This window comes from Salvelinus fontinalis, chromosome 5 (genome assembly GCF_029448725.1).
Source record: "Salvelinus fontinalis isolate EN_2023a chromosome 5, ASM2944872v1, whole genome shotgun sequence".
NCBI classification, from domain to species: Eukaryota; Metazoa; Chordata; class Actinopteri; order Salmoniformes; family Salmonidae; genus Salvelinus; species Salvelinus fontinalis.
Window position 1 is genome coordinate 55,656,608 of NC_074669.1, and position 12,625 is coordinate 55,669,232.

General features: G+C 38.4%; 1 long non-coding RNA gene across 1 annotated transcript; it reads right to left on the bottom strand.

Annotated features, from left to right (window-relative positions):
• Positions 1-3,777: 3,777 nt before the first annotated feature.
• On the bottom strand, positions 3,778-12,569 carry LOC129855885 (uncharacterized). Its single transcript, XR_008759567.1, has 3 exons — positions 12,474-12,569; positions 8,727-8,828; positions 3,778-8,641 (listed from the first exon to the last, which is right to left on the bottom strand). It is a non-coding gene; the product is annotated as an uncharacterized LOC129855885 (long non-coding RNA).
• Between the last annotated feature and the right edge of the window lie 56 nt (positions 12,570-12,625).

Sequence of the window (12,625 nt, forward strand, 5' to 3'; positions counted from 1 at the left end):
GCCAGACGGAAGCCACTCCTCAGTAAAAGACACATGACAGCCTGCTTGGAGTTTGCCAAAAGGCACCGTGCTTCTACACCTGCATTGCTTGCTGTTTGGGGTTGTAGGCTGGGTTTCTGTGCCGCACTTTGAGATATCAGCTGATGTAAGAAGGGCTTTATAAATACATTTGATTTGCTGACCTAAAGACTCTCAGACCATGAAAAACAGCCTACTTTTGTTCAGTTCATATTTGTCTCGATCCTGAGTAGTCTTCCTGCCGCTGAAAACATCCCCACAACATGATGAAACCAAGATTGAAATCTTTGGCCTGAATGCCAAGCGTCACGTCTGGAGGAAACCTGGCACCATCCCCACGGTGAAGCATGGTGGTGGCAGCATCATGCTGTGGGGATGTTTTCAGTGCCAGGTAGACTAGTCAGGATCGAGGCAAATATGAACGGAACACAATATAGAGAGATTCTTGATGAAAACCTGCTCCAGATAACTCAGGACCTCAGACTGGGGCTAAGACTGGGGCATACTGGGGCATCCAATAGGACAACAACCCTAACAACCCTACAGCCAGACGAAGCCAGAGTGGCTTCGGGACAAGTCTCTTAGAACCTCTTGACGCTAGGGGTCAGTTTTTTTATGTTTTTTTTAAATAACGTTCCCAAGGTAAACGGACTATTTCTCAGGTCCAGATCGTAGAATATGCATATAATTTACAGATTGGGATAGAAAACACTCCAAAGTTTCCAAAACTATCAAAATATTGTCTGTGAGTATAACAAAACTGTTTCTGCAGGCGAAAACCTGAGAAAATCTAACCCGGAAGAGATAAAAAAAATAAAAAAATAGAAGTGTTTCCTGGCCCGTCTTTCTTCCATTTAAATAGGTATCAACCAGATTCATTTTCCAATGGCTTCCTCAGGCTGTGACCAGGCTTTAGACATAGTTTCAGGCTTTTATTTTGAAAAATGAGCGAGATTTTAAAAAAATAGTCAGGTGTCCTTTGATTAGTTCTTGCGCGCGAGAGGGGTAGCTCGACATTTTCTTTCTCTCTTTTATTGAATAGGTTACGGTCCGGTTGAAATATTATCGATTATGTATGTTAAAAAAAACCTGAGGATTGATTATAAAAACCATTTGACATGTTTCTACGAACATTACGGATACTTTTTGGAATGTTCGTCGAACGGAACGAGGCTTTGGTTTTCTGAACATAACGCGCAACCCAAATGGCGTTTTTTTTGTTTTAAAAGTAATATTTATCGAACAAAAATAACATTTGTTGTGTAACTGGGAGTCTCGTGAGTGCAAACATCCGAAGATTATCAAAGGTAAGCGATTAATTGTATTGCTTTTCTGACTTTCGTGACCAAGCTAACCAAGCTAATATAAGGCTAACTGTTCTAGCATTGTTTGATACACTCACAAAAGCTTAGATTGCATTCGTTGCAAAACATATTTTCAAAATCTGATACGATAAGTGGATTAACAACAAGCTAAGCTGTGTTTTGGTATATTTCACTTGTGATTGCATCATTATAAATATTTTTTGTAAGATTTTTGAATCTGATACGTTTGGGAATTTTCTTCTGCCTTTCAGGACCGGAACGAGGCTGTAGTTTTCTGAACATAACGCGCAACCCAAATGGCGTTTTTTTGTTATAAAAGTAATTTACAACGAACAAAAATAACATTTATTGTGTAACTGGGAGTCTCGTGAGTGCAAACATCCGAAGATTATCAAAGGTAAGCGATTCATTTTATTGCTTTTCTGACTTTCATGACCATTCTAATTTGGGGCTAGCTGTTCTAGCATTGATTGATACACTCACAAAAGCTTGGATTTCTTTCGCTGTAAAGCATATTTTCAAAATCTGACATGATAGGTTGATTAACCTCTACCGAGTACCTAACCCGGATTCGGGAGCACCCCCCACCCCCCCAACACTGATTAGCATCGCTAGCATAGCGTCACAATTAAATAGTAGCATCTAAATATCATTAAATCACAAGTCCAAGACACCCAATGAAAGACACAGATCTTGTGAATAAAGCCACCATTTCAGATTTTTAAAATGTTTTACAGGGAAGAACCAATATGTAAATCTATTAGCTAAACACGTTAGCAAAAGACACCATTTTTTTACTCCAACAGTTTTTTCCTGCGTCAGTAGGTCACTAATTCGACTAAATGAAAATATATATAGCCACTAACCAATAAACATATTCATAAGATGACAGTCTGATAACATATTTATGGTATAGCATAGTTTTTTTTTTTTATGTGCATTTTTCAGGTATAAATCACAGTTCTACATTGCAGCTGCAATCTGATATAGTGCTGATGCAGCCAGAACAATTACAGAGACCAACGTCATATAACTAATTACTTGTCTTAAAACATTTCAGAAAAAATACACAGCGTACAGATATTGAAAGCCCAACATCTGGTGAATCCAAACAATATTTCAGATTTATTAAATGTTTTATAGCGAAAACAAAATGTAGCGCTAAATTAGCATAGCCACGCCAGCTAGAACCAGCTGGGCGCGCCCGACCAGTTCACATGCACGACAGATATATGAAATAACATCGTAAATTGGGTCTTACTATTGCTGATCTTTCATCAGAATGTTGATAAAGGTGTCCTTAGTTCTGATGAGTCGTTCAATTCATTCACAATGGCAACTTTCCCTCTTCATTTAGCATAGATACTGGTCGACTGGCACGGTTCTGTCCAAAGTTAAAAAACTCACAGAACGGAACACGGCAAAACTCCCGAAAAAATTCAAATAATCTGATTAAACTATATTGAAAAAACATACATTAAGATGATATGGTCACATGTATCAAACAAACTTCGAGACGGAGATAGTTTTCATCCGTAACGGCAGCATAACAAAAGACAATTGCACCTCTAAAACGCGCGTTTCAGAGAACCGGAAGTTGTCGGTCACGCTAAAGAAATAGGTCTTATTTCACGTCAGTACAAGATAAACAAAAAAATTCTCCTCTGACGTCTTCATGACACCCAGAGGAAGACGAATGAAGTGTGTTTCGGGTCATAGGTGGCGTGACCATATATAGGCAGAGCGTTTAAGCGAGCATACACATCTTGCAATCTTCTTCTTGCTCAGGGAAAGTGCTGTCAAATGACTTATGTTTCACTCAGAGACAAAATTGAAACGGTTTTAGAAACCATAGCTTGTTTTCTATCCAATGGTATTAATTATATGCATATAGTAACAGCAATAATTGAATAAGAGGCAGTTTAATCTGTAGAAGAAATTATGCTAATGCGAAAACAGCACCCCGTGTATTCTCAAGAAGTTAACAACAAACTAAGCTGTGTTTTGGTATATTTAACTTGTGATTGCATGATTATAAATATTTTTAGTAATATTTTGCGCCCTGCAATTCAGCGGTTGTTTAAGAAAAGGATCCCGTAAAAGGGATCCGTAGCGCAGAGAAGTTAAATGTCAGGAATTGTGAAAAACTGAGTTTAAATATATTTGGCAAAGGTGTATGTAAACTTCTGAATTCAACTGTAACACTTCAGGTGTTGTTCAAATAACCCATGGGAGTATTTTTGCAACACCTTCCAGTGGTGAGGATCAACTCTAGAGAATGTATCCTGTAGCTGACACCAGGAAGTGATAAATATTCACACTAGGAAATAACACTTTTTTGACTGGTTCTCTCCCACTCATAAATCAAGCCTGCAAGTTGTAGGTGAGTTAAACAGGAGCAATAAAGGATTTCTTACAAGAGTAGTGACTCTGCATTGTTTCATTTATTTAGGCCACAAAGAAAGGGTGCATCAGTGAAAACAGTGCATCACAGGCACATTAAAATTTAATCAGTTCACCACAGGCACATCACAGTGAAATCAGTGCATAACAGGCACATTAAAATGAAAAGGGTGCATCACAGGCACATTAAAATGAAATCATTGCATCACAGGCAAATTAAAATGAAATCAGTGCATCACAGGCACATTCAAATGAAATCAGTGCATCACAGGAGCATCAGATTGAAAACTTGGCATCACAGGCGCCTCAGTCCATGTACTACATGAGAACAAGAGTATTTGCAGAGTTGCCATTTAACACAAGTGGAAGTCCTTCTAAGACTAGGTATGTCATTTTCTTGACAAAGTTGCCAATAATCTGACTATTACTCAATCAAGTCAAACAAAGGAACAACATAAAGGCTCTCATCAGCACCATAAGCACTTTAAAGGACAAAAGGCTTATAACATTTCAGATAATCTTTTAACAACAACATTGTCATCAACACCATCAAACACAGTGAATGCATGCTAATGTTCATTGAAATTATCAGTATGCAACTTGTCCAGCAATAGGTATACAATATTGTCATCCACAATGATCTTAGTTATTTTACAAAAGACTGGCATTTCATGCTCCTTCTTACTGCAAACTATCAGTCCTTTTCTGTACACCATACCATCCATCTTAACCCAGCTGGTAGAGTAAATGGCTTTCTGCATAGTGACCTGAAGAGACGCTGCCAACTCACCACCAGTAAAATCCCTCAGGGAAAATACTTTCATCGGTCCATACTCAGTCTGTCGAAATGGTGATGTCTTCCAGTGATGGCCTATAGCAAATTTGTGTTTTTTGGCAAGGGACTTAGTAATGTAAGTTTTTGAGGGTGTTATTTTGCTTTACCTCAAACCTCATGCTCCACGTAATAAAGGACAGATTTGTTTTATGTATGCTGGGTAATGTATCATAAAGTGATGTTTGAGTATTACGTTTTTATGTGGGTTCAACAGTTTGACAAGTGGGTGATGTTCAATTATCAAATGCTTCAGATACAGTCATGCCCTGGCTAAGAAAAGGGGAAAAAAACAATGTCGATTATTTGCAGCAAAATTAGCAGCTAATTCCAGTTCTCATTTCCTGGTTGAACACATCACCCAAAATCAAGGGATTATTTCTCACAAGACAGAGTTAGAATATAATTAAGTGCTCTGCTATTTCCACTGTTCACTTGGTTGACTTTAGTTGGACGGTTTTTGTGCTTCAAGTAATCATAGTCAAATGAGTAGATTCGAGAGGGAAGTGCACTTTTCAAAATAACATTTTCAGAGACATATTCAAACAACAATTTTAACTCAAACTGAGCCACCCCTTCAAGAATGTCATTCATTATGTCCACAGAAAAAGTACTGCTAACATGGAAGTGCTGCAAACTGTTTAACATTTTTCTTTACACCATACACAGATGGAAACTGTGGGTCTGATTGCAACTGATTCATTTCAAATTGATCTTTATCACGCAAGACAATCTTACAGTCAAACCGTCTGAGCATTACACTTTTCTTTCAAACATAACCGGCAAAAGTAATGACCACTGAAGGACTCTGTGAACACAAGGACTGCATGCATCCCCAAATTGTATCCAGTTAATTGGCAGATAGTTCCATAATCTCTATCAGCTGAAAAAAGGCTAATTTACACCATCACTCTCCAGTTTTTTAACATCATTTACCAATGGCTCTAGAATGGCATCAAAGCCATGTTTCTTTAGATCTTGATAACGAAAATGTTGACACTAAATTAATATTCTTCACAGCAGAGTTAAACTTGGGTGGCAACATAAATGGCGCCTATCTTGTGAACACCACGCTTGAATCCAAGCGGGTTGGCAGTATCAGCGTCATTGTACAATTGGATCTGTAAAGCATTTCTATATTTAGAGAACAGGGGATGAGTCTTGAACCTCTTAAGGATCGGACCCTTTTTTAAATTTTTGCCTAAAATGACATACCCAAATCTAACTGCATGTAGCTCAGGACCTGAACCAAGGATATACCATTTGTAAGGAAAGTTTTTGGAAATGTGAAATTAATGTAGTAGACTATAATACAATAGATCTGGTAAAATATAATACAAATAATTTTTTATTTATTTTGCGTCTTTGAAATTGGAGAGAAAGGCCATTATATAATGTAGGAGTTTAGGCCCAATTTAGATTTTGGCCACTAGATGGCAGCAGTGTATGTGGAAAGTTTTAGACTGATCAAATGAACCATTGCATTAGTGTTCAAAATGTTGTATCAAGTCTCCCCAAATGTGCCGAATTGGTCAATTGATACATTTTCATGTAAATAACTATAGAGAACATACAGAAATGATATGGTAATAAAAAATATAAGTTTACACACTCCCAGGAATGTCATAAATGATGGATAATTAGCTTCCCTAGAGAAAATACACTAATCTTAACACACCTAGATGGGAGGGGGAGGGGGGCAGACACAGCAGGCGTTCAAACTGTAGAACCCAGTTCCTATATTTGAATATAAAAACTGATTTGATCAAAAACAATGCTATATTTTATCTCTGGGACCCTCATGATGACAAATCAGAACAAGATTACTGAAGTGAATGTATCAAACCAGTTGCCATGATACATTTTTTGTTGTTGTTATGCACTGTCCTCAAACAATAGCCTGGTATTTTTTCACTGTAATAGCTAGTGTAAATTGGACAGTGCAGTTAGATTAACAAGAATTTAAGCTTTCTGCCCATGTAAGACATGTCTATGTCCTGGGAAATGTTCTTGTTACTTACAACGTCATGCTATTCACATTAGCGCATTTTAGCTCAACTGTCCGGCAAGGGGGACATCGATCCTGTAGAGGTAATAACTTCCATCACAAAATTCTTCATAACTGTCTTCCACAGTGTAAGAGGTGCGTATCTGGCTGCAGGGAAGTCACACGCAGGAGAGCAGAACTGGGTAACAACCGGAGCAGTTTAATGAGAAAAACAAACTGCACCCAGAACAACAAAATACAGGTTGAAATCAACTGTAGCAAACCAGTCTGAAGTGCACAAACACTTTACAACAAACAATTCCACACACAGACATGGTGTAACGGTTTTCTTCCAGGGGTGAAGGAGAGGACCAAAGTGCAGCGCGGCTAGTGTTAAACATGTTTAATAAAGAACAAGTAAAACACTACAAACAACAATACAAAATAACAAATGTGCAAAAACCGACACAGACCTATCTGGTGCAGACAATCACAGAGACAGGAAACAGACAAGCCGAAACAGTCCCGTGTGGTAACATGTACTGACACGGAAGACAACCACCCACAACAAACAATGTGAAACAACCTACCTTAATATGACTCTCATATTAATATGACTCTCTGCGGTCTTGGTGACGGCTTAGAGGAAACGCCAAACACCTGCCTCTAATTGAGAGCCATACCAGGCAACCCATTAACCCAACATAGAAAACACATAACATAGACTACCCACCCAAAACTCACGCCCTGACCAATTAAACACATACCAAACAACAGAAAACAGGTCAGGAACGTGACACATGGAGGGAACAGAGGGTTATATGCACGTCAAGTAATGAGGGAAAGTAAACCAGGTGTGCGGGAAAACAAGACAAAACAAATGGAAAATGAAAGGTGGATCGGCGATGGCTAGAAGACCGGTGACGTCGACCGCCAAACGCCGCTCGAACAAGGAGAGGAAGTCGTGACACACAGAATGCATTTCTTGGTGCATTTTCCAATAACATGCAGATTTCAGAATTGCGTCAGATGAACGTCAATGTTTCCAGAATAGGAATATATACTAAAATGTTTTTCACTAGGACTTGATCATACATGCATATTTGTGTATTTCGCCTGCTATCAAATCTAACTCCCAACACTACTTTACTGGCTCCACAACACCCCATTTTTGGTTGAAGTACTTTGTTCTCTTGGTTTCTGTGTTAAAACTGGCAAACGGGTTTTCAAAGTTCTCAAAACTATAATTTACAGCAGATAGAGGGGAGGGGTTATCCATAGGTGTAACTGACAGATTTTGTTTAATCTGGGAGTGCAGCCCAGTAGTAAGCTTTTCTAAATCACACACTACTGTTGACACAACACTATTTGCAACACCACTAGCTTGCTATTTGGCAATGATGGAGAAACATATCTTTATCAAGACTTTCCATTCTTCTCAAAACAATCACTTTGAGTGTTATCATGTGGGACACCAATGTCACCACCCATTTGTGGAGCTTCTGACTGGACAGGAGTATCAGCAACATGAGAGAGCCCTTCTAAGCTTAATGCATCAACTACTTGACTAATATCCTTATGAATACTATAAAACAAAATAAACTGAGAATGTTGAAAACTGCCATCTACAAACATCTTGAGTTCAGACCAATCTAAACTTTGTGCAGGGATAGAAGCTATGCTCAATTCTCAAATGAGATATCAATGACTGTCTGTTTCTGTGCAACGCTTGACAACAAAAGCACCGTAACATACATTTATCTAGTTAAGAAGTTATGTCCTCAACTCTATCAAGCTAGGGGCCTCTCTTGTTTTGCCTACATCAACGTTGTAGATGGTTGTCTGCACTAATGTGCAGAAGTTGACAAGAGCATCATCATACGTCAGGTTAAAGACAAAGTGGGCTTTGAACAGTTCATCAAAACCACTCAGACCACTAATTTCCTGGCAGGGAACAAGCCTCTTGTCCACCACGATGTAGTAGTTGGCAATCTTGCTCTGTCTTCTTGCGACGGCAAGGAGGTATGGCTGTCGACCATGGCTCCATTCAAGATGGTCTTCAATGCTGCAGCATGACTGCAACACACAAAGGGTCTTTTTAAGTCACTCTCAACATGTTAAGACAATGAAGAGAAACCCCACAATGACTGAATCATCTTACCTTATGAAAGTGTACAAGCACTGGCACTGATCTTGGTCCTCTTCCCTCGTGCTGGTGGTGGGAGGAGATGAAGCAGCAGGGAGGACATATCATTGTCTCAGTCTGAGGGCAGGAAAAGGCAAATCACATAAAACAATATCGCTGAGTTTGAAACATTGCACTACCCATGAGAGAATCCACATACTGGTTTCGCTGTCATTCTTTGGCAGTTTTTCTGCAGACTTCAGGAGGTGACGCAATCGGTGAAAAAACAAATCTAGAGAGACCTGGTCCAACAAAGAGAGCAGCAGGGGGGAGCAATGTTTGATTCAAATATCAGACATACTGTAACAAGTTACAGACGTAGACACACCCGTCATTGTTTTTTTATACGTAGACAGACATACATCTCAATTACAGAAACACACAATCGTCATAGATAAAAAATGATATATGTACCACCGCATCGAGTCCGAATGACAATCACATTCCTTAGTAACATGTGAGTCAACCAAACGTTTAAACTCCTCCAAGGAAACAAGATCCTGGCGATTCAAGCTGGTCTGGACAGAATTACAAATCCATGGAGCTCAGTAACCTTAAAAAGTAAATAGTGAGACCGTAACTGTTGTTTATTTTCTGACCTTATCAAAGAAGAACAGCGAAAAAGTGGCATTTTTCCCTAAACGGCCTCATAAATCATAGTATAACAATGTGTAAGCCTAAGTAGAGTCCACGACGACCAGCCAACAGCACTATAGAGATCACAGTGATGTCAAAATCAATTGCCTTCAGAGTTGTGCTTGAGGTCTGTTTATAAATTATATCACTATAGTCCAAGACATACAGGAATGTACACCGTACCAGCTCTTTTCTGGTCCCCAAAGAAAAACAAGCCTTATGCCGGTAATAAAAAACTATTCTCAACTTGATCTTCTTTACCAGGTTCTCAACATGATTAGTGAAGCTCAGCTTCTCATCCAACCAAACTCCCAGATATTTGTACAGCTTCACTTGCTCTATGGAATTTCCTTCCAAGGAAGTAATGACATGGTTTTCAGAGTATTTAGTATTGGAAAAGACTATCTATTTTGTTTTAGAGGAATTCAGAAGAAGCTTCACATCATACTGATTATGTTGAAGGATGTTAAAAGCGGTTTGAGCTTTTTCAAAAGCCAAAGTCAAACTGCTGCCACTTGAATTGAAGAGAACAGTGTCATCAACAGAGAAATGTACTGTACATCAAATCAAATGTATTGGACACATACACATATTTACCAGATGTTATTGCAGGTGCAGTGAAATGCTTGTGTTCCTAGCTCCAACAGTGCAGTAGTGTCTAACAATTCAGAACAATGCACAGAAATCTAAAAGTAAAATAATGGAATTAAGAAATATATACATTTATCACAAGCATTGACATAAAATACAGTAAAATACAGTATGAAATTGGTAAAACACTATTTAAACATTATTAAAGTGACTAGTGTTCCATTTAAAGTGACAATCAGCTGTATCAATGTCTTCCAATGTTGTTGGGTCCATCAACAAAATGAAGAACCCTTTGGATCAAATTAAAAGTATGGCAAGTATTTAAGATGCATTTCATGGTATCAAACTGTTGTTCTTAAAAGGAAATGTCTGTCACATAGAGAAGCTAGATAGCAGAGCGATAGACAAGTGGTTGAGGAAACAGGCAGTGGGCTTCACGTAAAACGTCAATGTGGTCAGAGCAGTAAATGAGATGGGGAAGATGGTTGAGAATGCTGTGAATGTCTCAATAATGACACTGTTAAAGCGTGAGAAGAAAAAACCTGTGGGTTATGAGGGTGTTGCAGTTATCATAGTGTCATAGTTGAGTGTCTGAACGTGGTGAACTGTTCTTGTTCTGGTTAAAAACACTTCCGTAGAACAAGAAAAGAGACTTCTTTAGTGCCATTAGTACATCTGAATGAACTGACAACTGCTAACTGGTTTAACTAGCTAACATAACCCTCTCAAAATAGGTTTCTAACCTCAAGAGTCTGTTTAAAGGATAAATAAATACAATATTTATCTCTAATTGGTAATATGTTTTTCATAAATGTGTTTTTCTAGAGATGTTGTAATGAGTCAATATAAAAACTGTTTACTGGCAACATATCCATGTTGCATTCAATGTAGCCTAGTATTTACCAACTATCCTGTATGTGAATGACTACCTTGGATGTTAAAATGATGGTGGTAATAATTTCAAGATTCAAGATTTTAAAGGTTCAAGATTTAAATGAATAGGGAAAAAAATATACTATACAATATCCCTATACTAACGTCACAAAAGTTGAGAAAACCAATCAGAATGCAGGTGAAACATGTCTGTCCAGCTAACCTTCACAAATGTGTCAGTTCAGGTGATAATAGAAGGTATTTAACGAGCTGTGAAAATGTGAAGAATAAATTAACGTGTCTGTGACAAAGCTTATCTAGGTAAACATATTTTCTTGACGTGCATATTATTTCAGAGTAACAGTAATCAATAATAATACATTTCGTTTCTTAACCTGCTTTCAATTAAAAACAATCTCAAAGTGCTAAAAAGTAAGTATATTGTTACTATTGAGTGTACAGTGTACAGTAACTGATTTTTATTTGATATTATTAGCTTTAGGTGTTGGTGTTAGGTAGTTTTAGTTTTTACAGGCTCTGATTCAGACTAGGATAAATTGACAAAAATTTCACTTTAGTACAATTGGAGGGCTTAAGTTCATGTTAAATCAACATATCTCAAGTCTACTAAAATGTTGTTATTTTTTTTTTTACCTTTATTTATCTGTGCAAGTCAGTTAAGAACAAATTCTTATTGACAATGTTGGCCTAGGAACAGTGGGTCAACTGCCTTGTTCAGGGGCAGAACAACTGATTTTTAACCTTGTCAGCTCTTGGATTCAATCTAGCAACCTTCCGATCTAGCAACCTTCCGATCTAGCAACCTTCCGATCTAGCAACCCAACATACCCTTGCGCAGTTTTCACATTTTGCCGCCTTAATTTAAAAAAAAATCACTGATCTACACAACCTACAACACATTTTCAAACTAACAATTGTAGAAAAGTGACAATACTTTTGGTCCCCTAAATTAGGGGAACTATGTACAAGAAGTGATGTAATTCCTAAACGGTTCACCCAATGTGGATCAAAATAGACAGCTGACTGTCTGCACACACAGACACTAAACACATTACGCCCTGTTCAAATCGATCATTATTGTGTCACCTGGTCAAATTGTTCACAAAGCAGGATGGTGAATCCTTCACAAACATACAATATCTTTTAAATAAATTCACATCCCTACACCCGGAATAATATCTTCTAAATATGTGCATGTGACCAATAAAATTTATTTTTATTTGATGTAATAAAAAAAGAAAAAGGTTAAATCAAGAATGATTAGAGTGTGATCCTGGCTGTTTTCTCTCTCTACTCCCCTCTCTCTCCCCTCTCTTGCTCTCCCCCTCTCTCTCTCCCCCTCTCTTTCTCTCCTCCCCTCTCTCTCCCCTCTCTCGCTCTCCCCCTCTCTCTCTCCCCCGTCTCTCACTCTCCCTCTCCCCCGTCTCTCACTCTCCCCCTTCTCTCGCTCTCCCCCTTCTCTCTCTCTCTCTGTTCTCTGCCTCGAAATGGAATGCTCATCCACCATCACTCAACATTCTAAAATTATCTGGGCTAGAAAGAATGCACACAGGATGAGTTCATCTATAACAGTCTTTTGAGAGACAAATTAACAGGTGTTACCTTTGATGCGGTTTCATCATATTGAAAAACAATGCAAAGATTCCTGGGTACACCACCAAGGCTGCTGCTCAGATAACAGGATAATATCTCCCTCCACGCCCCTCCTCTTTTTTGTGTTGTGTGTGTAGATGGAGCTGTAGATGGAGATGGAG